The sequence below is a fragment of the Rhinoderma darwinii genome, chromosome 1, assembly GCF_050947455.1.
Source record: "Rhinoderma darwinii isolate aRhiDar2 chromosome 1, aRhiDar2.hap1, whole genome shotgun sequence".
In the NCBI taxonomy this organism is placed as follows: domain Eukaryota; kingdom Metazoa; phylum Chordata; class Amphibia; order Anura; family Rhinodermatidae; genus Rhinoderma; species Rhinoderma darwinii.
The window spans coordinates 62,873,565-62,901,009 of NC_134687.1; the positions used below are offsets into that span (position 1 = coordinate 62,873,565).

At 43.1% G+C, this 27,445-nt stretch overlaps 1 protein-coding gene across 1 annotated transcript in view; it reads left to right on the plus strand.

Annotated features, from left to right (window-relative positions):
- Positions 1-2,146: 2,146 nt before the first annotated feature.
- KLF3 (KLF transcription factor 3) overlaps positions 2,147-27,445 on the plus strand; it is a 64,672-nt gene continuing 39,373 nt past the window's right edge. Inside the window, exon 1 of the mRNA XM_075849576.1 lies at positions 2,147-2,301. The gene's annotated coding sequence lies outside the window, so the exon portion shown is untranslated. The remainder of the gene's footprint in view (positions 2,302-27,445) is intronic.

Genomic DNA, 27,445 nt, shown 5'->3' on the forward strand with positions numbered 1-27,445 from the left:
GGTTGCCTGTTTAACACCTTAAATGCTGCAGTCAATCATGACCACAGGAATTTAACTTCTTGGAATCGGGGGCAGCCCCCTTCAACGTGTTATCGCCCACCCCCCCCCCCCCCCCAAACAATGATTGGGGTGCCGATGGTAGTCATTGCAGCCTGGGGGCCTAACGAAGGAGACTGTCCTTCAAAGGAGACTGTCGGTCGGTATAACGATATACTGCAATATATTAATATTGCAGTATATCATGCAAGTGATCTAAAGATCGCTGGTTCAAGTCTCCTATGGAAAAATAAAAAAAGTAACGTTTTTTGTTTTTCTTTATCCTCCAAAAAAAAAAATATTGACCGTTCAAAAAAAAAAAAATGGTGTAATCTGTTTTTTGCCCATTTCACCCCATAAATAGGTTTGGGTTTTTTCAGCTTCCCAGTACACTGTGCGGTACAACAAATGGTGCTACAAGCCCTCATGCAGTTATGTTGACTAAAAAATAAAAAAGTTATGGCTTTTGGAAGGCGGGGAGGAAAAAAATCTAAAATGAGGACTTAAATCGGCCTGGTCATTAAGGGGTTAAAATTAACAAAGTGTCTCAAACATTACAAAAAATACAAACGATGCAAACCATTTTTAAGCTTGACAGTCTACCAGAAGTCCACAGGCCGTACTAGTGTACCACGGCTTATGTACTTCACAGTGCATTATCACTAAGGCTGGGTTCACACGACCTATTTTCAGACGTAAACGAGGCGTATTATGCCTTGTTTTACGTCTGAAAATAGGGCTGCAATACGTCGGCAAACATCTGCCCATTCATTAGAATGGGTTTGCCGACGTACTGTGCAGACGACCTGTAATTTACGCGTCGTCGTTTGACAGCTGTCAAACGACGACGCGTAAAAATACAGCCTCGCCAAAAGAAGTGCAGGACACTTCTTTGGACGTTTTTGGAGCCGTTTTCTCAGACTCCAATGAAAACAGCTCCAAAAACGGACGTAAAAAACGTCTGAAAATCAGGTGCTGTTTTCCCTTGAAAACAGCTCCGTATTTTCAGACATTTTTGGTCACTACGTGTGCACATACCCTTAGGGTATGTTCACACGCTAGCTGTCATTTACGGCTGAAATGACAGACTGTTTTCAGAAGAAAACAGCTGCGTCGTTTCAGCCGTAAATGCTCCTCCTCGTAATATACGAGGCGTCTGTGACGCTCGTATATCTTGAGCTGCTCTTCATTGAGTTCAATGAAGAACGGCTCAAATTACATTGCAAAGAAGTGCCCTGCACTTTTGCCGAGGCAGTCAATTTACTAGTCGTCGTTTGATCGCTGTCAAACGACGACGCGTAAATTACAGGTCGTCTGCACAATACGTCGGCAAACCCATTCAAATGAATGGGCAGATGTTTGCCGACGTATTGTAGCCCTATTTTCAAACGTAAAACGAGGCATAATACGCCTCGTTTACGTCTGAAAATAGGTCGTGTGAACCCAGCCTTACAGATGAAGCCGAGCTGTATTTGCCTTTTCATTGTTGAGTTGCATTGCTTGTACATCCTAATAAATCACTAAAATAAAGCAGTCGGTTGACCTGCAGTCCTATGGATATCCACAGATAACACATGAGCGGTGCCAAATGACAAACACGGCTCTGCTGCGTCTAAAAAAAAAAAAAATCAGATCTGCTACTTTATTTTTGTAATGCAGGCATGACTTTTATTTATAAGGGTTCATTGTTCGATATATAGTTCCGTCTCTTCTCATCACAAATTATATGGTAAGAATTCCCACTAGAGACGGACTATATTCAGGCCAACCTGGGACTTTTGGTTCTGCCATAGTCTCCAAACTTTACACTACTGAGGGATCCCTTTCCTGGTGTGGATCTGGGCTAACGAGGCTGATTTGCATTACTAGGAGTGTGTGGGGTCACAGAGTGATCAAGTCCTGTGTGTGGGGAGGGAGGAGGAGGCAGCAGGGGAGAGGCTGAGTGCTCTGTAAATATATATTTATAAAAGTGTCAATGTTGACTGGTCCAAGCCTCCACCCAAATCCACCCTCCACCCTATGGGCAGGAACTGCCCTGCCCCACCCTGCCTGGTGTGTAGATTGCTGCTGATCAGACCTCCTCCCTCCCTGAATTCCCATCCCTTAGAGGCTTGTCCCTAACCTTGAGGCTGCAGCAGCCACACACTCATGTGAGACACAGCTGAGAGAGCGCTGTATACACAGCTCATTACTGGAGTAACAGGGACTACTACCCAAACGTGTCATATACAAGATCCCCTGTGCCCCCTTCAGCTTTGGATCACAGTAAGTTTCCAATTCTTTATGCTCCACTACACTAGAGCAGAATGCTAGCTGGTCTTTATTGCCGCACTGTATGATGCACGTGCCCTGCTGACTTTTGGGGTGACCTGGGAACAAGTTCTTGGTTTTGGGGAATGGGTTGTCCGCTGGATCGCGGGCACTTTTTTTTTTTTTTGTACTTTTGGATGAAAACTACACTGCTGGGATAATCGGAAGAGCGGAGTTTGTGCTGGCACTGATCACCTGGTTGGCTGTGGTGGGCACCATTCCCAGGACAAGCTAAACTTACTGTCAGCTGATTGATCTCTGGCCACACATTGGTCTCTAAATTTTCCACCGGGTTGTCCTAACAAAAAGGCTGATTGATGGGGAATTTACATGCACACACAGTGCCAGTCAGTGGCCCAGGACCCTCTGGAGGGAGTTACAGACGGCTCTTGGCAATGTTAGCTATGAGATGATAGGCATTTGTCGGAGACAGTGGCACTCTCAATGACTAGTTTTCTTTAAAAGCCAACCTTCCAACACCACCGCCTTATAATGTAAAAAATATTACAGAGGAAGATATGGGTGAACTCACAAACTTTTACAGCACTTTTTTTTTTTTTTTTTTTTTTTATACTTTTGTGGAGGGATCCATTCTATATTTTCTTCTCATTGTATATAAAATGTATCCAAACCTTATGTTTCGACAGATATCCATAGTAATAAATTAGATGCAATACACCTTATGAATCTGTGATTTATTTTATATATATATATTACACACATATATTACACACTGTAGCTAGTACCGGATGTAAAAAAATTTTTCATAAGATATGACGAGAATGAGCCAGTTATACTTGTGTTTCTGGTACCAGAATGATCGGATAAACAAGTGAAATCCTTTTGGAGTTTTATTGGATGTGTTTTGTTTTTTTTGTGTAATTATGACTTGTACAATATTTAGCAATCCGATGAGTCGTGAGGCGTGTTTCACCAGATAGGATGTTGAATCAGCTGGTTGTGGGTCTTCACAGATAATCCAATATAAAATTTGTTGCTACCACTGTTTTGGGTTAGGGTCGCTCAGATAATGAAAAACACTTGTAGTCTGATCAAAAAGTATCCAATCATTTATAAGTAACAATCACTCTCTCTATGGCAGGTATAACCATTGTAACAATTTTGTTTGATCTAATCAATTGAATGTTGATCCTTTTATGTTTGCTTTATACTAACTTGGATATTGTAAACCACGTCTTAATTCCTACAAGGATTTTACGTGTTCTATGTATGTATGGAGCTGAATTTGTGATAACTTGCAGAGTAGTATTTTTTTATTTTAAAGCAACAGATGACACGCTGTAATATGAGAAGGCGTTGTGCCAAATTATATACACTGCTCTGCTACATCCAACAACTTTGGCTCTACTACATCTGTACATGACTGGAAAAAAAAGTTTAGCCACAGAAAAAGCTCCATTGGAACGTTATCGCTGAGCACTAATCATGTGTACATTTATTAACATGATACGCCTGACAACTGGAGATTACTGCATATGTACACAGCTGTGGAGAACATTTTTATTTTTTTCGGCTCCATGTGTTCATGGATTACACGTGTGCTTTGTATGTGAATTCATGATTGCTCAACATACATTATATATAGAGTAGTTGTAACTCTAGTGACCATGCCCCCCTGAAATCTGTGATGCCTCATAATGTCCTGGGTCTGTGTTCCTGCTGTTAACCATCGCACCACTTTGGAGTTGTCTGTAAGATGTTGTAATGACTATAAAAAAAAAAAGACTTTGCCCTCCGCCTGCCCAAAGTCTTTTTTTTGCCCTCAGCCTGCCCTTCACTCTCACGTGAGCAGAACAGTGGTGGTAACAGATGCTGCCATAGCCTCCACTGTTTGCACATTGAGTATGTGCTTGACTGGCACAGACCATTCAGAGCAGAAACCAATTGTTGGTAGACACCTTCTAAGCCGCTTTATTACACCCAGGCATGGGATGAATGGTGACTTTATTGGGGGCAAATTAGCTTTTATTGCTTAGAAAACAGTAGCACAGGAAGGAGAAGAAGCTGGAGACAAGATTAATATTTTGGCAGAACCTATGGAAAGTTTGAGCTCCTGTCTTGCAATTTAGAACGGAGTTAGTTCAAGTGTTCATTACTTCATAGTCCTGGTTTATCCAATGAGAATAGTCATCGTTTGTAACGATATTTGGCCTATGCCAATTGATAGTATGTTTTATGTTGTAAATGATAGTTTTATTACATTGTGGAATCATTACAATCCCACCATCCATGTACACTGAAGCTTTGCAGCTGCATAAGGGCCCTTGGCTAGATTCACACATGCAGTTCTTGATGCAGTTTTTTTTAGCCAACTACAAAAAATGGATTCAAAAGAAGGAATAAAGAAAAGACTGATATCTCAACTCTGCTGTATAGGGCTATATTGACGTCTGCGCCGGAGGCTCTGTTAGGGCCTGTTCACATCACCGTTCATTTCCGTTCCGTCAGAGGGTTCCGTCGGGTGAACCCCGCAACGGAAAGTGAAAGTGACAGCACAGCTTCCGTTTCAGTCACCATTGATCTCAATGGTGACGGAAACATCGCTAATGCTTTCCGTTTGTCACCATTCCGGCTGGTTTCCGGTTTTCCGACGGAATCCATAACGCAGTCGACTCCACTATTGATTCCGTCGGAAAACCGGAAACCAGCCGGAATGGTGACAAACGGAAAGCATTAGCGATGTTTCCATCACCATTGAGATCAATGGTGACTGAAACGGAAGCTGTGCTGTCACTTTCCGTTGCGGGGTTCACCGAACGGAACCCCGGAACGGAAATGAACGGTGATGTGAACAGGCCCTTAGGGGCCTCTGTCGCAGATCCGGCAGGGTTTACCGGAGGCAATAGCGCAGCAATCTGCGCTATTATCTGGTAAAATCACGGACATCCTGCCGGAGCCCAACCGGCAGTATCCGTTGTGCATTGGTTCCATTATTCCCTTGCTCTGCTTCTCTGATGGAGCAGAACAGAACACACCAATGAAGGTGTGAACCCAGCCTTAGGGTTAAAAAAAATTGCATGTGTGAATCCAGATCTTACCCACTATGATCTGAAGCAGCTGCCATCTCTGTGCACTTAGTTTTATTTACATACGAGGAATAAATCATTGTCCAGCAACCAGGTTAACAGTCTTTGTCAATTTGATATGACGCCTTTTTATTTACTCCTTGTTCATGTGTCATTCGTTGCTAAGGCCGCAGTAATGCTTTGCTTGCCCGATGTAGCTGTGACAACTTCCTAACTATGACTGCTGGGGCTATGTACGTTCGTGTATGGTTTACAATATATGTATATAGCTGGCCTGGTATGTGTTATGTAGCACACTGTAAACTGTCACAATGATATATTGGGAAATGTATTGTATTGACACAATGTATATGTGTAGAGTATTAGATGTAAATGCATCTTGTGTGTGTATATATAGTCGTTAGGTTGACTTGTCACCTGGACTGACGTATGATGGACACGATAAGTTGAGTATTTCTTCAAGGGGTTATCAAGGTTTAGGAAAACATGGCTGCTTTATTCAAAAAACAGTGCCACGCTGGTCCACAGGTTGTGTGTGGTATTGCCGCTCAGCCCCCATTTATCTGAGCTGCAATACCAGACACAACCCATGGACAGGTGTGGCACTGTTTTTGGAAGACAGCAGCCATGATTTTGCATTCCTGGACAACTCCTTTTAATATAGATTCAATTTTGGGTCTAAAATCAGGATGACCCTATTTCAGTTGTATTCAAGGTGGCGGAAGGGTACAGTAAATCACACCCAATAAGTTGTACGTAATACGGCACCTATAGACTTCTATGGGTCTCTACTGTGCCTCCAATTACGGATTCCATATAAATCGGACAGAAAAATAATTAGATGGTGTCTTTTGGAGCTATTCTCCTATAGAAGCATGGAGAACAACCACATAATACAACCATCTACGGAAAACAATACAGGAGCACATGGAGTGAGAGGCCAGGCGTATGTTCGTAGTTATCGAGATATAAGTTTTCTGTACAACTCTACAGAAAATGCTACATAAATAAGTAATAATAATTTTGTTTTACCAATGTTGCCCAGTACTACAACTACATTAGCCGTATGATGTAAACCATGACCTAAGTTATAAAACAGTGTAAAATTCCTATTTCAAGTGTAAATTGTGCAAAACAGGGAACTATGATAAAATCTAGGCCAGGGCGACGTTTCTCCTAAACACTTGTGTGACCTGGTCATTAGTCACCCGCTCATTTAGACAATTTATGGCAGATGCCGGTCGATCACCTTTCGTGTATTTGTAAACAGGGCAGGGCCGGCCTATAAAGCCCTTGTTTTTATTCACACCCGTTGAACAAACACCTCCACCCGCCGCTGCTGTATGGGATGAGTGCAGCTGCTCATGAATATTGCTCAGCCAGGACTGACTACGGTCTCTGTGCTTTCTCCCCTGCTAAGCCAGAAGAGCTGTTTCCTTTTCTTTGTTTCAAGGCTGGAGTTTGCGTCATACATTCCAAGTGGCATATGTGTGCTCTTTCCTGTTTCAGATCACGGGTCCTGACCAAACCCCTGTCACTGCCCCAGCAACTCCCAGTCCCCACCCTGGGAGCCAACACCTCTGTTCACCAGTGCTTAAATTAACCCTTTGTTAATTTCCAAGTAGATTTGGCCCTTTGAAACCTCTATACTGTAGGCCTCAAACACCAGAATATTTTTTTTCCTTTATTCCAAGAATTATTATTATTTTAATATTAACTTAGGCTCTGCTCATATAAGTGTTTTCCATTCTGTTGGAGTTCCAGTGTTTTTGATGGCAAGAACAATGTAGACTGCAGCCCTATTCTTGCCATCAAAACCTCTGGAAATCTGACAGACTCCATTACACATGGTGGCTCAGTGGTTAGCACTGTTGTCTGCAGCACTAGGGTTTGTATCCGACCAAGGACAAAGTCTCCAGGTACTTTGTATATTTTCCCTGTATTTGTATGGGTTTCCTACTGCAGGCCAAAACATATTAACAGGGTAAGGCGTATCCGTTTTGTATGGCGCCATAATAGGGCTTCCATAAAAGTCCACGAGGCCCCCCCCTGTACCTACACATGCCACTAATTTCATAGAGGCATACAGGTTTGAGTCCTGCTCCAGCTTCCGGACTCCCAATGTACGGAGTTAGGCTGGGTTCAGACGTGGCGGAATTTCACTTAAATTCCGCTGCGGACAATCCGCAGCGGAGCCGTTTGTCCATTGATTTACACTTTCATTTTGCAGTGTTCGTTTAGACGAGGCGTAAAATTCCGCTGCGGAGCGGAATTTGGTGTCCGCAGCATGCTCTGTCTGTTGCGGAGCAGTGGCGGACTCATGGCGGAATTTCTCCATTGACTTCAATGGAGATTCAAAGTTCCGCAATGAAGTCCGCAGCTGTCATGCACATGTCATGTGTGCTGCGGATACGTCTTGCTTTTTTAACTTGACATTTCTTCATTCTGGCTGGACCTATGTATTTCTAGGTCTACAGCCAGACTGAGGAAGTCAATGGGGCTCCCGTAATGACGGGAGCGTTGCTAGGAGACGTCAGTAAATAGTCACTGTCCAGGGTGCTGAAAGAGTTAAGCGATCGGCAGTAACTGTTTCTGCACCCGGGACAGTGACTACCGATCCCAATATACATGTATCTGTAAAAAAAAATGAAGTTCGTACTTACCGAGAACTCCCTGCTTCTGTCTCCAGTCCGGCCTCCCAGGATGACGTTTGAGTCTAAGTGACGGCTGCAGCCAATCACAGGCCAAGCACAGGCTGCAGCGGTCACATGGACTGGCGCGTCATCCAGGGAGGTCGGGCTGGATGCCGAAAGAGGGACGCGTCACCAAGACAACGGCCGGTAAGTATGAAATTAGTTTACTTTCACTAGGGAAAGTGCTGTCCCTTCTCTCTATCCTGCACTGATAGGGAGAAGGGAAGCACTTTTCCCGCAGTCCGCAGCAGCTAGTCCGCATCAATTTTCTGCACATTTTGTGCAGATCCGCAGCCGTAATCCGCAACCCGGATTAGGTGCGGCATTGATGCGGACAGTTGCGGAGGAAATCCGCCACGTGTGGTCATGCCCGTATAAGGAAGCTTTGCTTCATACACACTGGGCCTGTGGAGCAGTGCGCGGAGCCTCTGCCGTGTTAGGCTTTGTTTACATCTGCATTGGGACTCCGTTCATGGGTTCCGACTGACCTTTTCGTCAGGGGGACCCGTGACTGGAAGCCATAGGTTTCCATTTGCATCACCATTGATTTCAATGGTGACGGACCTGGTTTCCGTTTGTCACCGTTTGTTTAAGGGTTCGGTAGTTTTGATGGAATTAATAGCGCAGTCGACTACGGTATTCCGTCAAAACCACTGAACCCATAAACAACGGTGACAAACAGACCATTTGCACCGGATCCGTCACCATTGAAATCAATGGGGATGCAAATGGACACCTATGGTTTCAGTTTGGATTCCGTTCATGGTTTCCCCTGACGGAAAGCTCCGATAGGGCCCAGGAACAACGCAGATGTGAAAGAAAGGGAAGTTGTGACACTGAGCCCCACTAGGACAGGGACGGATGTGAGTGGCGACCGTCTCTCTACAGCACTGCACAATGTTTGCACTATATAAGCAACAGGAAAAAAAGTCAGGATTTGAAAACTGATCTGTTATACCATGGTTGTAGTGTGAACGGAGCCTTTTTTAAGTCTTGCTGTGTCGACTGATTTATGGAAATATATATGGTGGTACCTCTGTTTACATCACGCCATCATAGGTTTCATGAAACTGGTACAGTGATTGTCTAAACTGTTATATACGCCGTAAATTTCCCTAGCGATAAACAATATTTTTCTCATTCTGTTTTGTTTTTGCCAAAACTGGGATTATATCCAACAGGGAAGAAAGGAAATGTGCCACACTCAGACTCCACCTACGCGGCTCAGGCTAAGATTGCATCTGATATTGCACAAAATTGCAATGCATTTTAGAGAAAGCGATCGATAATTACGCTCGGAAAAACGCCATGGAGCCCTTTCAGGTGGCCATAATACGATGCTTTTAGTGGACCAAAACCCCCAATGGATCTAGGGTTTTATGGTGATCTAAGTTCAGTTCACCTGAGCTGTAAGGGGGGGGGGCCGGGTCTTTCAGCCATAATACAGACATTACAATGAAGTCATGTTGTGCCTTGTTAGGACTGACATTTCTTTGTGAAATATTGTGGTGCCATATAACTTTTTATTAGCTATTCGAAGCAGTTCTATAAACTGATGCTGTGATGGAGCTACTTTACATAAGATATTAGGGACTTGCAGTATGAACATTTCTTCTTTGTTATTATAGGAACTTCTCCCTTTTCTTACAGCAAGAATTCCGATAACCAAGCAGAAATGGGGAAATCAAATCTTTGCCCGGTTATTGGAAATGCTGCTGCTTGAACAGAGTGATCTGGTAATATTGTTGTACTGGATTAGTGAATTTCACTAACACGACTCCCTCATAAATGTAAAGTTTTCGTACATGGCCTATAGGAATTCTGTTGTGATAATGATATGGAAAGGTGGTGTAGGGACAAGCTAAAGCCAATTCTAAACCACTTTTAGAATGTAAAGTCGTTATATTAGGGCATAAAAGTGCAAAAAAATAAAATGTAAAAACCAAAACCCTAACCAATTAAAGGGGAAGAGGAGAAATCAATATTATGGACCATACTTTTCCATTATTAGTTTTGCTTCCTGCAAAACTACTGATCCGTTGCGCAAGAGACAAATGGACACCACGGGCACCGGCTCCTTCACCATTGAAATCAATGGTGATGGAAATGGAAACCTCTGGTTTCCATCGGTGTCAGTTTGTGTCTGCTCAGGGTCCCGTTCTGTCGGAAACCTCAGACGGAACGTCCGAATGGGACCCCAATACAGATGTGAACAGAGCCTAACCCCTTTAAGGAGGCCATAGATCAGCCTCATGCTAGGTTCAGACATTTTTGTGGCACACTAAGTGCAAAGACTGGCATTGGTTCCTGATAAGAGGTGAAAGCTTTGGGGTGGATTAAAGTCTGCCATAGTGGATAAGATGAGTTTTAACAAACAGTGCCCTAGGGAGAAAAAAAAAAGAAATAACCTTTTCACATAGGCAGTTTTCAATGCTTTTTGTTTTTTTTTGTTTTTTTTTAAATGCTGAAGGACCGTTATATTGAAATTAATATGAACATGTATTTCTAAATTTACACACACTTCAGTAAATAAAATGAAGTTCCCACTTAAGGGAATGTTCACAGGGCCTATTTTCACCCAATTTTTGGGGGCGTAAACGGCCCGAAAAAATGGCTGAAAAATCGGAAGCCGAATGCCTACAAACATCTGCCCATTGATTTTCAATGGGAAATACGGCGTACTGTTCCGACGGGGTGTTATTTTGCGCCTCCTTAAATAACGGCACGTAAAAAGACGCCCTGTAAAAAGTGCATGTCACTTCTTGAGCCGTTCATTGACTCCATAGAAAAACCGCACCAAAAACGCAGTAAAAAAAAAGCTAGTTGCTTAAAAAAACGGCTGAAAATCAGGGTCTGTTTTTCCATTGAAAACAGCTCTGTATTTTCAGCCGTCTTTTATTAAGCATGTGAACATACCCTTACAGGTACATTTATAAATGTCATATTGTGGGAGTTCATTTTTGGTTTTTTTCCTAGTGTGACAAACACTTGGCACAAAACTTACATATTATTCACAAATATGAAAAACACATCGAAGACGCGCAATGAGACCAGGAAATTAAAACTGCACATTAAGTGGAAATAACTTCAAAACTCAGGACTTTCCCTGGAAATTGGGGACAGTCGACCGGGTGTTGAGTAGATGTGAGATTTCAGTCTCCAGCTTGACTACCCGCTTCTCTACGATTGTTCATTCAGAATGTTCCACCGTCCCGGAAATCTTCACTTTCTCAATGTCTGATCACATTTCCAGGTCATTGGTGTTTGGCTGCCCTTCTCATTGAAAGTAGCCCTTTCCACCAGATCCACGGTTGAGACATCCTTTGTTATTGTGATCTCCAGACCTGCAGTATTCGTGTTGTTCACATTTAAATGTAATGGATGGGAACTGCTGTAGGGAAAATAAACATTGCACATTAAAGAGAATATAAAACCAGAAACCAAGCATGTTAATGCAAAGTACTTGTGACTCCCAAATCCGTTTTTGTTTTTGCACCCCATTCAACTGCCACACGACTGCATTTCTTCTCGGACTTCTGGCTTGTGTGTCTGTGCTCTACCATTGTGCTCCGATCTACATTGCCCACAATACCTTGGACCCGGTCTTCAATAAAATCTGCCGCCTGTGACTGCACCCATATAGTTGAAATATTAAAGTCCAGCTATAACTTTTCTACCTGTGTTCTTCATTGGCAGACTGGCACATTACCGATCCCCAGACTCCCTAAGAGAAAGTGTATACCATCCTTTCAGTCACCACCCATTATCAATGGCAACACTCCCTGCAGACTGCAATGTGCCAAGACCTGTAATACTTCAATCAATAGCTGCATTATCACCTGCCGCACTAAATAAACTTCAGCTTTTTATTTTATCATAAAATATACAAGTAGACATTGCTTGTGGGTCAACAGAACAAGCTATGTAAACCCTAACATCAAACACAAAAATACACTTGTATCCATCTCACGTGTACCAAAATAGAAAACTAATTGCTTAATGATTGTATTTGCTTGATATAAAAGTTTAGTCATTTATGACTTTCTTGCTTAATACATCATACAAATCTTTAGTGGCTTACATGATGGAAGTAACGAACAAAAAACAGTAAAGAATCAGCAAGTTGTGCTTTTGTTTGTTTTTTTTGTCTGCGATAATCTATGTATAAAATATTATAGATGAAGGGTAATTTTTGCTTGTGGGTTTACTGACCAGTTGGACTAAATGATGAATTTGGCCATATCCCTATAAATGCATGTGGATTGCATGATAGAATTGAAGTCCCACTCTGATTTTTTTTTTTTTTTTTTATCCTTCTGCTATTCATTTCTATTAAAGCTGAAGTCGCACAACTGTTGTGGTCCCCATTCACATCTATTGGAGTGCAAATGTAACTGCATTATGCCAAAGTAATCAAGTTGTAGTCAACTGCAAAGTTGGATTAAGTTCTCAATGCCAGGATTGACTGCCATGCTGGATGGTGTACAACTAAAACCACCATCACCACATGCTGTGCGCCTCATTTATTAACTGTTTTAGACCCTTTTGCACCGTAATTGATGAGGGCATGGCTTAGCAGACAAGGGGCATGGCTTAAAAACTGGCATAAACCAAGCCATACAAGAGGTGGTACAGTATAAGGAAAAGTGTCTAACATATCTAGCTAGATGCAACAAATTTATCATACAACATGCACCACGTTGGTAAACGTGGTGCATCCTCTGGATGCCATGTCTAAGTCTACGCTGTCTAAAACTTTGACGTTATGCCAGTGAGGCTTTGCGTTATTGCGCGTCTAAAGTCTCTGCACAATCTTGGCCTAAGTTTGATTTAAGGTCCCATGCACACGGCCTAGGCACACAAAGAACCTGCTGCTCCGTACAACATAGACTTTCATAGGTGCCGTATTATGGCCATGTGCATGAGCTCTAAGATTTGTTCAATAATGAGAACTTCTTAAATTCGTTTCATTCTTGCCCCAGAGGTGAAGGGGTTAAACAGAGCAACTCTTCCAAGATGTGACCCTGCAACATTGTGGAAGAGGAAAAGGTAACCATGTATCTGAGCAGGAAAGGAAAAATCCTGCCTGGATTCCTCAGGAAATGTCTCATACTCCCTGCTGTTAAGGCTCCACATTTGTTTTCCTAACCTGGGCGAGGCTCCTCAAGAGCTGCCCCTTCACCTCCCCTAGAGTAGACCGTGTTCATGAGGGAAGGGCAAGAGGAAGTACTATGGAGAAAGAGGAAGAATATAGATTTAAGACCGCTGACTCTTGCAGTCCGCAGCCTTTTTTTTATTTTTTAGCTTCTTTCATTATTCTTGTGCTTTTAACCCTTGTAGCAGATGCTGTAAATGTGTGCTTTAGCCTTGACTGTCTGATGGATTCTACATAAACTGACTGCAGAGTTGTACATTTTGCATGTACTGTACATAAGTCGATCATAAATGGGCGGATATCACACCCACAAGTTACAGCAGGTGAGATATATGCCCAATGTGGTGCCAACTAAACCACGTGAGCTGCAGTGCCAGTTGAATATAAGCAATGTGGAAAGCTTCTGTATGTAGTAACAAGTTCACCTTATCTCCAGCCCCTTAACAGTACAAACTATATCATATGTACGACTTTTTTATTAAAAAATAATAATAAATAAATGTGTTGTAGTGCAACTTTCTTATGATTTTTAAAGTAATTTTTACTTTGAGATTCCGCTGCTTTGTATCCTGTATACAGAGCAGCTGTATATTGCACGGAGACCTTAATCGTCAGGCCAGCGGCACTGACTGGTTCAGTGGCAGCGGGTCCTGTGTGATCCATCAGTTCTCAATCACCTCTAAATTATGAACTTAGATGTGATCGGTAAAGGCTCGATCCTGCGTGTCAGGCACGCAGGACCCGCTGACGCTGAACCCATCAGTGCCGCTGACCTGACGGGTTCAGGTCTTCGCGCAAGATACGGCAGCTCTGTATGCAGGATACATAGCAGCTGTATCTCAAAGTAAAAATAATTTGTAATAAAGTAATTAGAAATTTGCACCAAACACAGAATATACCTTTTTTTTTTTTTTTTTTTTTATCAAAGGAAAAAAAATAATTCAAACCTGTACATAGCCTTTAAGGAAGCCATAGATCAGCCTTGGGCTACATTCACACAAACGTAGCCCACCTCGGACCCCCCCCCCCCCCCTACAGACTACAGTCTATGTAGGAATGCGTGACATGCAGTAAAATAGGACATGTCCTATTTTTCAACGGGCTGTTCACACGCTCCAGTGAAACAAATAAAATACATGGTTCCGCGTGACGGCCGTAGTTTTAATGGCCGTCACACGGACGAGATCCACGTTCACAAAAATGAACCTAGCCTAAGGGCTCATTCACAGTCATTTGCTGCAAGCATGAAGTGCCAAGACTGGGATTGGTTACTGATGAAAGTAAGAAATTTTGGGATGGATGATTGACTGCCACAAAATCCTCGTTCTGGTGGACTTGGCCTGTCCACGTATCAGTGTCGACCTTCGTTTGTCCAGCACGTATTACTACACTTCCACAAAGGCCAGCTAATCGCCATTTCTGATAATCCCCTTATATTAAGAAATTTACCATCTACTAGTGTATACACACATGCAGTTTTTATATACCGTACATTCAATAGATTTCCTGATCCTTGTTATAAACGTGGGATGTGGTGGTCCAACTATCCGTACATCTGTAGCCACTATATTTAATACTCCATAGTGTAGAACTATCCAGAGTACAAATGTGACTCTGCCTGATCTGCTGACACACCTTTGCTTCACATGCCATTTGCACCTTTGATTAGGATTAGCTAATCTCTTGTCCTGAACTTTTTTTTTTCTTCCCTTTAAACCAAAGAATTGCGCAATAGATGTGAAAAGCCGTAAAATATTAACCAGTGATACAGCATTAGTCAACATGACCTGATGCTTCTGTTAGTGTCTTTGTGTAGCCTCACTGTCTCTAAACATCTGGAGAGATTAACATGGATGGTGTGAGTTGTGTTTTTCTTGTTTTTTTTTTTTTTTTGTTTGTTTTTCCCCTTTAGTATGTAATGGTTTTTCATGGAAGTGTTCCCATTGCAGCCCATGCAGGCTTTTCTTTAAAGGAACACACTCTTAGGCTATGTTCACACGGGGTCTTTTGCCGAGTTTTTTGACGCAGAAACCGCGTCGCAAAACTCTGCAGAAACGGCCCCAGAACGCCTCCCATTGATTACAATGGGAGGCGTCGGCGTCTTTTTCCCGCGAGCAGTAAAACTGCCTCGCGGGAAAAAGAAGCGACATGCCCTATCTTCGGGCGCTTCCGCCTCCGACCTCCCATTGACTTCAATGGGAGGCAGGAGAAAGCGTGTTTTATGCCCGCGGCGCTCAATGGCCGCGGGCGAAAAACGGCGCGATAATTGCTGTTCACACGGAGTATTTTGGGGGAGGAATATCTGCCTCAAAATTCCGTTTGGAACTTTGAGGCAGATATTCCTCCCCCAAAATACTCCGTGTGAACATAGCCTTATACTAGCACATACATACGTTTTGTAAATAAGGAACAGATGATAGAGAGCAGAAGAGGAGGAGGAGGTGGTTGGTATGATGACACAATAGATTGTTTTTATAGGATGGAACATTCAAGCAGAATCCTGCTCTACACTAAAGGAGCTGACCATTTTGTCCAAATATTGGTCTCCGGTCTTTGTGCCCTATTTTATCATCCATTATTATGGTACGTTTGGGTTTTATCCCAAATATGTATTGTTAGGAATATTATCATATGCTATGGTGGCCATAGATCTGGAGGAATTTCTCTCCACCACAGTTCTTGGAAGGTACTGAGTTTCCTTGCAGAGATCTAGCTGGTAGGGATTCTTAGGCGCCATGCACACGACCGTAGATTTCATCCATAATTAGTTCATTTCGATGGCCGACTCATATCTTCCCTTATATTTACGGGAAGTTGTCCGTGCTGTAGAAACCTTCCATGAAAAAAAAAAATGTCCTATTTTTTTAATTTATTTTACGGACCATGCGCCCATGCTTTATAATGGAGCACAGTCTGCAAATACTGATGACGGCCGTGCTCGTAATCGCAGGCACGGTCGTGTGGATGGTGCCTTAAAGAGAATCTGAAGCTTTAATATGTCCTAGGTGGCACTAGAGACAGTTTTCTTCCTTCTGGACGAGAGCCTTCTATGCTAACTTTTCCCAGGGATTATTGCCCCTGTCATAGAAACATATGAGAAATTTGAATCGATGGGGGTCCAAATGCTCAGATGACTGCTTCTGCACCTTTGTTTCGGTGATGGTGAAGGTCTCAGCACCCGGACCCTCGCAGATCAAATCTGCTAGGCCTCGAAGTACAGTTACTCTTTAAGGGCAATGCTCTTTGGGAAAAGTGTGAAAAATAGCTCTACTACAAATGGAGAAAAATCTGTCTCTAGTGCCGCCTATATGTGACTACCCTATAAGTCCATGTCTGACCCTTTTTATAGAGCCTTAAAACATGACTCGGGTTAATATGTAAACTAGCGACAACCCTCTGTAGACCGTACTGTTTTGGAGTGGTTGTGCCTCATCGGTACAGAGTAGGGTTCTGGTTGAGTGAGTTGCCGTTGACTCAGTTCTTGACCGGTACTGATTTTTCTTTGTGTTGCTACAGCTTGTAGCTGTTGGGTTGCTAATCCGTGGGAAATCTTTTTAGGCTTGTGCCAACCTTTTTATTGACAATGTGATTTCCCCCTCCCCCATTGCCCATTCAGTCTTGGGATATTATTTTGGACCTTCGATGTCCGTTGGTGGGGACAGAAGTGAGTTTGCTTGTAACTTAACCTTTGAATTGTACTAGTAATGAATCTGCTGTGGGAGCTGCTGCAGGCTGGAAAAGCAAATTAGAAATGTGGACTATAGCAGGAAGATAGATAAATGTGTGACCAATCTGTTATTCTGGAATAGTATTTGCAGGTCAGATACATAGTATAAAATAGTCCGACTACAATCTAGACTGACCACTTTTGAGTTGTATAGTTCTACTTGCCTGTATAGTCCCCATGGGTCTGTACTATGGGCCTACAGGATCTGTTTGCCGCCTATGGTGCCTCCGAGGCATTGTATACTCCCTTAACATGCCATGTGATGGTGCACAATACAACTTTTAATTATTATTTTTTTCCCTGGGAGTTTGCAGGAGAGAAACGGTCATCCATATAAAAAGTGTGTGTCCAACATTTTCTTGTTCCTGGGGGAAAAAAGCAGCCATGTTTTCTAATTGCGTACAATCTTTTTTAGCTATAGTCAACCAAGTCCAATATTATAAAAAACATTAATATCACGGCCATAATTTGGTGTAACCTATCATATATTAGTTGTTTTTCCCACTGGCCCCTTCTGCATGGATTTGAGTCAATAAGGCTGGGTTCCCACAGTGCAGATTTTGCATTCGTTTTTTTTGCCAAAACCAGGAATGGAACCCGGACAGAATAAATATATAAAGGCCTTATAGGTCTGCTCTCCTGGACCCAATTTTGGTTTCGGCTGACAAAATTCAGGAAAAATCTGCAACAAATCTGCACTGTGGGAACCCAGCCTAAGGCCGAATTCAGATTTATTTATTTTTTCAAAATCTTTTTGTCACCCTTTTTAATTCTCTGCATGGCCTTACGGTGTACCTTGTTTTTTTTTTTTTTTTTCAGGACAAGTACTCAGATGTGCTTGGGAACGTTTTTCCGGCACTATCCCTGTAGACAAGAGAGCCCCTTGTTCCTTAAGTCAGTATAGTTTGCCTTGGAGGAGGGAATTTGTCTGCATACTTTCTGCAGTGGGATCTGATATCAACTTTGTTCCCCTTACTAGCCCGTCCTGTTTCACTTGTCCAAATCGGTAATGCAGAAGCTTGAGACAGGAAACCAGACAGCAGTCTGCTCTGATAAGGGATGGTATTGTCTAAGGGAGGGGACCAGGCCTATTTTCTTTGTAACCAGCCCTCCCTTTCCCCTGACAGCATGCAGGAGCCACATTGACTTGCATTAACCAGTTCTGCATTGAAAACTCGGAGCCCATCTTTGTGGCTGACATGAACGTGCACTCCTGCTTAGCACATCTCAAGACAACTTGGGCGCAACATAGTCCCCTTGACTTCCCTAAACATTTCCAATTTCCAACCCGCCAAGCCTGACCTCTATTTGCACTATGTAAATGAACTACAAATATAAAGGCCTCATTCACACACACTTTTTCTGGCATTTTCAATTGCATCAATAAAATGATCAATGAAACGTGCATTTGTTTGTTTTTTTTTACGGTGTTTTTAGCGATCTGTTTTTTTTGTGGTGTCTCTTTATTTGGAGGCTCCTGGCGAAGCCACAGGCAAAACGTGCGTCGAGGCATCTCCTGGGATGTTCCCATACCTCCCAACTTTTGAATTCGGAAAAGAGGGACATTTTAAGCCACGCCCAATATTCCGCATAAACACATCAAATCACAGCCAGATACTTCTGCAAATAACACGCACACATTCTCACTGCAGATCCCTAGATTGTCTGGATATAACATGTTATGGATCAGGTTATATCGTCTTTGTTACTTTTCCTAATTTGGGTATAACATTTTCTCATCACGGCGGCAGCAGCTGCAGGACAAACCAAAAGGCTGAGAACAATGAAAGTCAAGAGGGAGACCCTGTGGTGGGTGACTTGTCAATTGACAGGTAGCAGAGTTACATGATGGGGATTTTTTTTTTTTTGTGTAACTCTGCTACCGGTCAATGAAAAATCATCCACACACAGCCCCCCCTGTACATGGTGTCAGATACAGCCCCCTGTCGATGGCTCCAGACTGCCGCCAGAGCGGTAGAGGTAGGCTTTATTCACATGACCGGGTCAGTGTCGGCCGATAAAAACGGCCGTTTTTTCCCCAGCCGTTTTGCATCCGTTCCGATTTTGTTCCGGGCCATGTTTGTTTTTAACGGCCAATTTCGACCCGTTTTGCTTTTTTTTTTTTTTTTTTCCCCCGTCCGTTTTAAAATTGGATACATTTCATTTAAATTTGTTACCACACACACACACACACACACACACACACACACACACACACACACACACACACACACAGCCCTCTGTAGGTAATGCCACCCACCCCCCACCCCCTTCCAGGAGAAGTCGCTGACTTAAATGTCAATATATGGACAGTGTAGTCACTGACTTCTCCTGGAGAGGAATCCCCGGCCACAGGGTCAGGGATTCCGCTTCAGAAGTGAGTGACGTCGCTGTGTCCATATATGGACAGTGTAGTCACTCACTTCTCCTGTATAGGAATCCCCGTCCGGGGATTGGGGATTCTGACTCCTACAGGGAGCAAAAATAGACCCCCCCCCCCCTCCTCCTCACATGCACTCTGCACTGTGAGAAGGAGAGGGCGCGAGCAACGGAAAACACGGCCGTCACTCGGGACACATCCGGTGATGGCCGTGTATTACCTGGCCCCATAGACTTCTATGGGAGCCGGGCAGCTGGGTAAAAGGCAGAAAGTAGGGCATGTCCCATTTTTTGACGGCCAGGTTTCCCAGGCCGTCAAAAAAAATCTGTCGTGTGAGTAGCCCCATCACTCACTGTCAGAAGAAGGCAGGAGTCTTGCAGCGGCGTTCTCATTGGTATCGATGCCGGCCCGGGAGTGAACCAGTCCCGTCAGGTCCACTCACGGGCCGGCATCGATCCCAGTGGGAACACCGCCGCAAGACTCCTGCCGCCTTCTGATCGCTGCTGCAGTGATCAGCTGTTCTGATGCAGCGCACAGCGGGACATTTACAGACCGCCCGGGACAGCGGTGAGAAATTGGGACACTCTTGACAGATCCGGGATGGTTTGGAGGTATGGTGTTCCTATCCTGTCCAGTTTCACTTTGAATGTCATTGCATCCATCATGACTACGGGTATGTTTTATTTATTTTTTTAGTCCACATGTCTTGCATACGTTTCATGTCTGTCCTTCTGAGGTTCAGACTATATTCTCTATAACTTGGCACTCGTATCTAGGGTATATCCATTTTATAGTGGGGTTAGCTCTCCATTTGCTGTACCTAGCTACACACTTATCCCTTGCGTTTTCTACAGTATTATCTTTGTATTACTGTATGGTACTTCTATCTTGGGTATTTTCACTTTCTATACAGTGGGGTTCTCTTCCCCTTATTTCCCTATTTTTATTTTTTGGTATGCTATAGTGATGCTTCCATTTTCTATATATGCCTTACTTGGGTATGGCTATATTAGAACTGGTATTATCCATTTCCCTTGTACAATGTGGTTCAAGCGCATATTTTTTTTACTGTATTGTATAGCCACATTTTCTGTCATATCTCTTGATCTCCCAATTTTTATTGGTGATTTTATGTACTTTTGTAAATTTTTCTATTGGTCACATCTGTACTATTACTCATGCATGCTATGCTTCTGTTTTTTGGGATACTATTGTAGGTTTTCATATATGTAGATAAAGGGCCCCTTCACGTGTTTTGAGGAGGTTGTTTAGGTTGTCTTAACATTTTACAAGAAAGGCACCAAATGATTTTTTTTTTTTTCCTGCAGTATTTGCAATCCTATGGTGAAGCATCTGGTAAAATACACCATACCCAGAGCAGCAGCATCGTTTGTGGCTTTTTTTTTTTTGGCAATTTTGTGGTCGACAGACTTTAATTATGGTTTCGACAAATAAAATTGGTGAATTGGTCACTTTTCAGTAATGATTTACTGGAGAGATGTTGATGGTGGATTGCTAGCATATGCCATCAAAATCCGATCAGCAGGGTTTCCGACTGCTGGGACCCCCCTCTGATCACTCCTGTCGGCTCCACTTTGCTTTTTTGGGCAGCCACATAGTTTCCTTTAGACTCGGTTGGTCATTGACTATAAGCAAAGTGGCACGGCACTCTGCTGTTTCGCCGCTGCCACTTCGTTCTAGTGACCAGTAAGGGTGATCAGTCAGACCATGCCGATCGGACATCTTTCCTGAGACAACCGCTTTAAAAGCTGGCAATATTCTTCAGATCCTACACATAACCACCAAAGAATTGCCCCGTCTTTTATAAATAAAATGGACTAAATATCTAATAGAAAATAATATAATTTTTTTTTTTAATAGTAAAGAATTAACGCACAAACTATTTCCAGACCTCTGCTTGCTGTAAGTGGATGCAAAGCTTGTTTGCAATAAGAGGCTGAAAGACTGGACAGACTTGATACTTCTTACAGATGAGGGTTTGTTACAGTGTACGAGTCTAGGCAATCCTCTGAGCTAAACCCAACAGCAGCACAAATTTCCAGTCCAACCTGGACATCGGGTTGACAGCGCTTATATGTTCTGATACATTGTATGAGAAGAATTTGGTCAGGAGTTAATATTATGTTATAAATATTGAGTGCAAAACTTCTCCCTACCGATGGCCGGCATAAAATTGTGGTTTTTGTTTGTAATCTGCAATATGGATTATATTGTACTTTAAGCAATAGTCATGTGGCCCAATTATGACCTCCCATGAGAATTGGGTCATGTCAGGGGAAGTAACAATGAGCTCAGTATCACGTAAGATGTTGGAAAATCTCCTAACGGTGAACATAATCCTTTCCTCTTCCTGGGGTCTGGGACTGGCAGATGTTGACTGTTGGTACCGGTTGCCAGCCTGTGCTCCGCTTTACAGGGCTCCCGGTATTTCAACACCTGGGCTAAATGTTTAATGCTAAACCTACAAAGAAATACCTATAATGTTTAAGCTGATATAAATGTGTTAAATCCTGTCTTTTCCTAGTACGCCCTCCTACCTCCATCCCCCCCCCCCAACATACGGTATCAATACAATGATGTTTTACACAAAATGCATTTGTCTGTTAACGTGTCAGTCTTCACTGCAATTCTGGTATTCCGTTTATGAAATAGGATGAACAGTGTTATAGGTCCCTGTGAGATAGGATAGTGCATGTAATTCTGGGAGGACGGACAAAATGAAATATAAGTAGTAAGTTGAATGTGATTTATCATTCCTATAAAGCTGCACCTTTTTAAAAGGGGTTATCCAGGACTTTAAAATTGGTTGCAGGGAACAAGGTCGAATAATAAACTAGCAGGAACTCACCCCCTGAAGTGGCCCCAGCACTGAGACGACATTCTCCATATTTTCGATCCTGTAATGCTTCGTTCACATCTGTGCCAGGGACCCGTTCCGTCGGAACGGGACTCTGACACAATGGTGACGGATCCGGTGCCAATAGTTTCAGTTTGTCTCCGTTGTGCAAGGGTTCCGTAGTTTTGATGGAATCAATATTGTAGTAGACGCAGATGTGAACGAAGTCTAAGCTCCTGCGGCGGTCGTGTGCCGTTCATCGGTCACATGATGCTGCAGCCAATCACTGGCCTCAGCGGTCACGTGCGGTTCATGGCAGAATCACTGCTGAGGCCAGAAATTGGCTGAAGCGGCACGTGACCAAGGAACGGCAGGAGTTTCCGGAGCAGTAGAGAACGTCTCCTCGGTGCTGGATCGGGGAGCACTTCAGGGGGGGGGGGGAGAGTATCTGCTAGTTTATTACTCTTACACTCTCTCCCCCTCCCACCCCTGTCCTGCTGCAGATTTTTGAAAAGTCCCCGATTACCCTTTAATTTGAGCAAATATGTAGCATAGGATTTCAGTTAGTCACTAATCTAACGCTCCTGATCTAATACGATGTACGTGACCTTGGTTCCTACACCACCTGGATCGATGGCTAATACTTATATCTTTGAAGAAGCTTACAGGTACACATGTCTTTCAATCTATACTTTCTGATATAACATTTGATTAAATGGACAGACTCAACACATTAGGGATTATTTTTTTTTTCTCTCTCTGTACCACAAAGTAGTATTGAAATGACAGTTCCATCCTATGTGTTGTGTGAAACAGGTTATTAAGTAGATCCCATGCTCCTATACAGGATCTACAGTTTTATGACTTGTCAGGGGCAACTGTCAGATGTAGGGGCATTGCTGGAGATCAATATATTGTTGGGGAGGATGCTAGATACTATGGCACTACAGAACATGAGTTTATGATGGGGTTCTAGCATTTACTATACATCCTCCTCCTTTGTTTTTTAATGCGCTTATATTTTTATATTCTTTTTGCTCTTGTTTTTTGTTCTCCTTCAGTACCAAAAAAATTGACTCTACATTGGAAATGTATAGTCCACTTACCTGCTGCCCCACTCCCTGAATGATCCGTCCTTTGTTTCGGTCCCCAATTTTTCACTTTCCAAGATGGCTGCCACAGTCTGAGACTTCACTATGGAGAGCTTCTTTGGAAGTCTGAGACACACCCCCAACTCCTCCTCTGTTCTCCGATGGAAAAGCACTGACATGGTCCCTCGTCCATCGAAGTGGAGGGGGTGGGGTAGTGTCTCAGACTTCTAAAGAAGCTCTCCATAGTAGTCTGTGTCTGAAGCGGGCATCTTGGAGAGAGCAAAACCAGGGACCGGAAAGTAGGAACAAAGGCCGGATCATTCAGTAGCTGGGCAGCTGGCAAGTTGACTATACATTTCAATTGCATTCTATTAAATTTCAATTATTTAATTCTATTACAATGTTTAGTCAAATTGTAATTTTTTTTGGGGACTGGAGGAGAAAATAAATTTAAAAAAATCAACTGAGAATATGAAAACCTTTAAAAAAAAAAACAAATGAGTATGTATAGTAAATGCTAGAACCCCACAATAAACCTTTTCAGTAGTGCCATAGTATCTAGTGTCCTCCCCAACAATACAGTCATCACTAGCATTGCCCTTGGTAAGTCTTACAACTGTAGATCCTGTATTGGAGGATGTGATCTACTCCATGTACAGCATAGTAAAAATATTTTTCTGAACTGGAGGGTTGCTTTAACGTAAAACCCTATGAGTGTGAATGAGAGAAGTGTCTGTTTCAGGTCCTATGGGAATACGCTGCCCAATAAGTAAATAGCAGGATGTGAATGACTTACCAACTTGTGTTAGTAGTTGATCATATCGGACAAATCATTTTAAAATCTGCAGCATGCCCTCAAATCTGCAGCTTTCTCCACAGTATGTATATGGGGTTCTGTTAAATACTATTTGCACTCGTTGTACTGCACGTTCGTCATGGGGTTTTTCATTGATGGTTCTGCACTGAAAATCCATGGGATTCCAGAGCTTGTCCAGTCAATATGTTCTATATCCTAATACTATCACTATGGCCCCCCTTTTGTGACCCCCAACTTACCCCACCAATAAAATACACCGAGACCTTAGGTTGGATAAATTCGGCCATAGCAGCCATTTATTAACAAAAACATACATAAAATAACAATCCTTTTGCATAAATAAAAACAAATGAGAAAGGAGTTCTTGGAGCTACAAAAATCTGGCGCCAAACTCCCCACCGTATAGTAGATTTACCCCCAGCTGTTTCCCCCACAGGCTCAGGAGCACCGTTATAAACTGTGGTTGTCTCGTAATGAGTGTAAACCACTCCCCGGGACACCACCCAGCAGGAGCCCAAAATAAGCCAGTCTACTAAGCCATTGTATAATTTCGGAGGGACTGTGACTCCTCCTTCAATACACCCACAGCCATCCACCTGAGAGCAAAAAACTGAACCAGACAAAATTGCATCCTAAAATTAGGGAAGGAGAGCGGTACAAATTACATAGCTATCCTCCGGTTAATGGCACTCCATTCCCCCGCTCACCCTATATATCCCCCTAACATCGCCCCTTCAAGCCACCCCCGCCCCCCATCTCATACCTAACTCACCCTCTTGCTATGGGTCTTACGATGTTCTGTGCAGACGAGCTGTCATTTTACGCATCGCTGTCAAAATACGGCACGTAAAATTACGGCTCGTCAAAAGAAGTGCAGGACACTTCTTGGGACGTTTTTGGAGCCGTTTCCTCATACTCTATTGAAAACTGCTCCAAAAACGGCCGTAAAAAACGCAGTGAAATACGTGAGTTGCTCAAAAAACTTCTGAAAATCAGGGCTGTTTTCCCTTGAAAACCGCTCCGTATTTTGAGACTTTTTTAACTCTGCGTGTGAACATACCCTGAGGGTATGTTCACACGATTAACAAAATACGGAGCCGTTTTCAAGGGAAAATAGCCCCTGATTTTCAGACGTTTTTTTGAGCAACACTCGTTTTTCGCAGCGTATTTTACAGCCGTTTTTGGAACGGTTTTCAATAGTCTGAGAACTGCTCCAAAAACGTCCCAAGAAGTGTCCTGCACTTTTGACGAGCCCTCATTTTACGCGCCGTATTTTGACCGACGCGTAAAATGACAGGTCATCTGCACAGAACATCGTAAGACCCATTGCAAGCAATGGGCAGACGTTTGCCGTCGTATTGGAGCGTTCTTTTCAGGCGTAATTCGAGGCGTTAAACGTCTCCATTACGTCTGAAAAGAGGTCGTGTGCACATACCCTTAGGGTACGACCACACACAGCGTAAACACTGCAGATTTTCTGCAACTGATTAATTACGGAAAATCCGAAGCGTGTTACAGTAGCAGCAGTGTGGGTGAGATTTCAACAAATCTCGTCTCCACAATGCGGAAAAATGCAGCCGAAAAAAAAAAAGCACATTGACCAGCGGTTTGTTCAACCGCAGCATGTCAATCAATGCTACGGAATCGAAGCTCTTCTGTTGCAGGTTTTACAATTGAATTCAATGGGGTGCTTAAACCTGTAACAAAGTGTTGTGTGATTCCGCCTCAATAATCGCAAGTAAGAAAAAATAAATAACGTTATACTTACCCAGAGTTCCCTGCTTGTTCTCCAGTCCGACCTCCCTGGATGACCTTGCAGGCTATGTGACCGCTGCAGCCAATCACAGACTACAGCGGTCACATGGCCTGCAACGTCATCCAGGGAGGTTGGAGCGGACGTCAGCGGAGAGAGGGTAAGTATGTGCGATAATTTACGCAGCGGAATTTACACCCGAAAAACGCACCACAGTGTGGTGCGGGATTTCGGGCAGCGTTCTTTGCGGTGTTCAGGGTGGATACGCTGTGCAGCTTGACTCAGTGTCTCCTCCCAGAATAGCCCTTAAATTCACTTGAATCCAATGAAATGTGGAATTGAATTTAATTATATAGGTCTGTGTGATGGCCGTTGTTTCAACGGCCGTCACACGGACAATTAACACGCTCATGTGAATAAGGCCTTAGGTCTCATGCACACGACCGTATTTTTGTGGCCGCAATCTTTCTGAATTTGAGGATCCGATGCGTACCCATTCTTTACTGTGGCCCCATGTATACGACCATGATTTACCGATTGGTGTGGGAGGGGGCCGCAACTGCAGACCAGAAACTCATGACAAGTCATTTTACGGTCTGCAATTGCAGATTCATCAATACTGGTGAATCAGATGGCACTCAAATGCACAACATTAGTTTTTTGCCGTCCGATTGTCGACTATGGACCCGTGGATTTATAGACGGCAAAATCAATGTGGTCGAGTGCATGAGGCCTTAGGGTATGTGCACACGTAAACTGCATTTACGTCTGGAATTACGGAGCTGGTTTCAGGAGAAAACGGCTCTGTAATTTCAGACGTAATTGCTCGTCCTCGCATTTTGCGAGGCGTCATCAACGGCCATAATTTAGAGCTGTTCTTCATTGAATTCAATGAAAAACGGCTCAAATTACGTCCAAAGAAGTGTCCTGCACTTTGACGAGGCAGTCATTTTACGCGTCATCGTTTGACAGCTGTCAAACGACGACGCGTAAATTACAGGTCGTCGGCACAGTACATCGGCAAACCCATTCAAATGAATGGGCAGATGTTTGCCGACGTATTGAAGCCGTGTTTTCAGGCGTAAATCGTGTACGCCTGAAAATAGGTCGTGTGAACCCAGCCTTAGTCTTATCAACTAGATAAGGAAAATGCTCAAACATTTGTTGCTGAATTTTTTGAAAAAATAAATATAACCGTAGATACAATGTAAAATATTTTTCATCAATTCCTTCCCTTTACCACTGGTAACCAGACCCAAGTAGTATTCAGCCAGCAGCTGGTGTTACTTAGTTATTGAAACCAAGTAATTTTGAGATGGTTCAAAGAAAACATAAGGCAGGTTTCATGTTTGCACTAGTCACGTCTGTTCTTCATGCTTTGCAATTTCTCTTGTATGTATGACTTGGATATGTTATGCTACGTGCTGTATCTTCTCTGCGTTATGCCCTTCTATTTGGCATGGTACGGAGCCTGTTGGTAGAAGTAATGTGTCTGTAAGACATTGTATGCACTGCTGCACAGGATAAGAATCCGGATTACAGAACACAGCAGAGGCGTCTGGTGGGAGGTATAAATGGC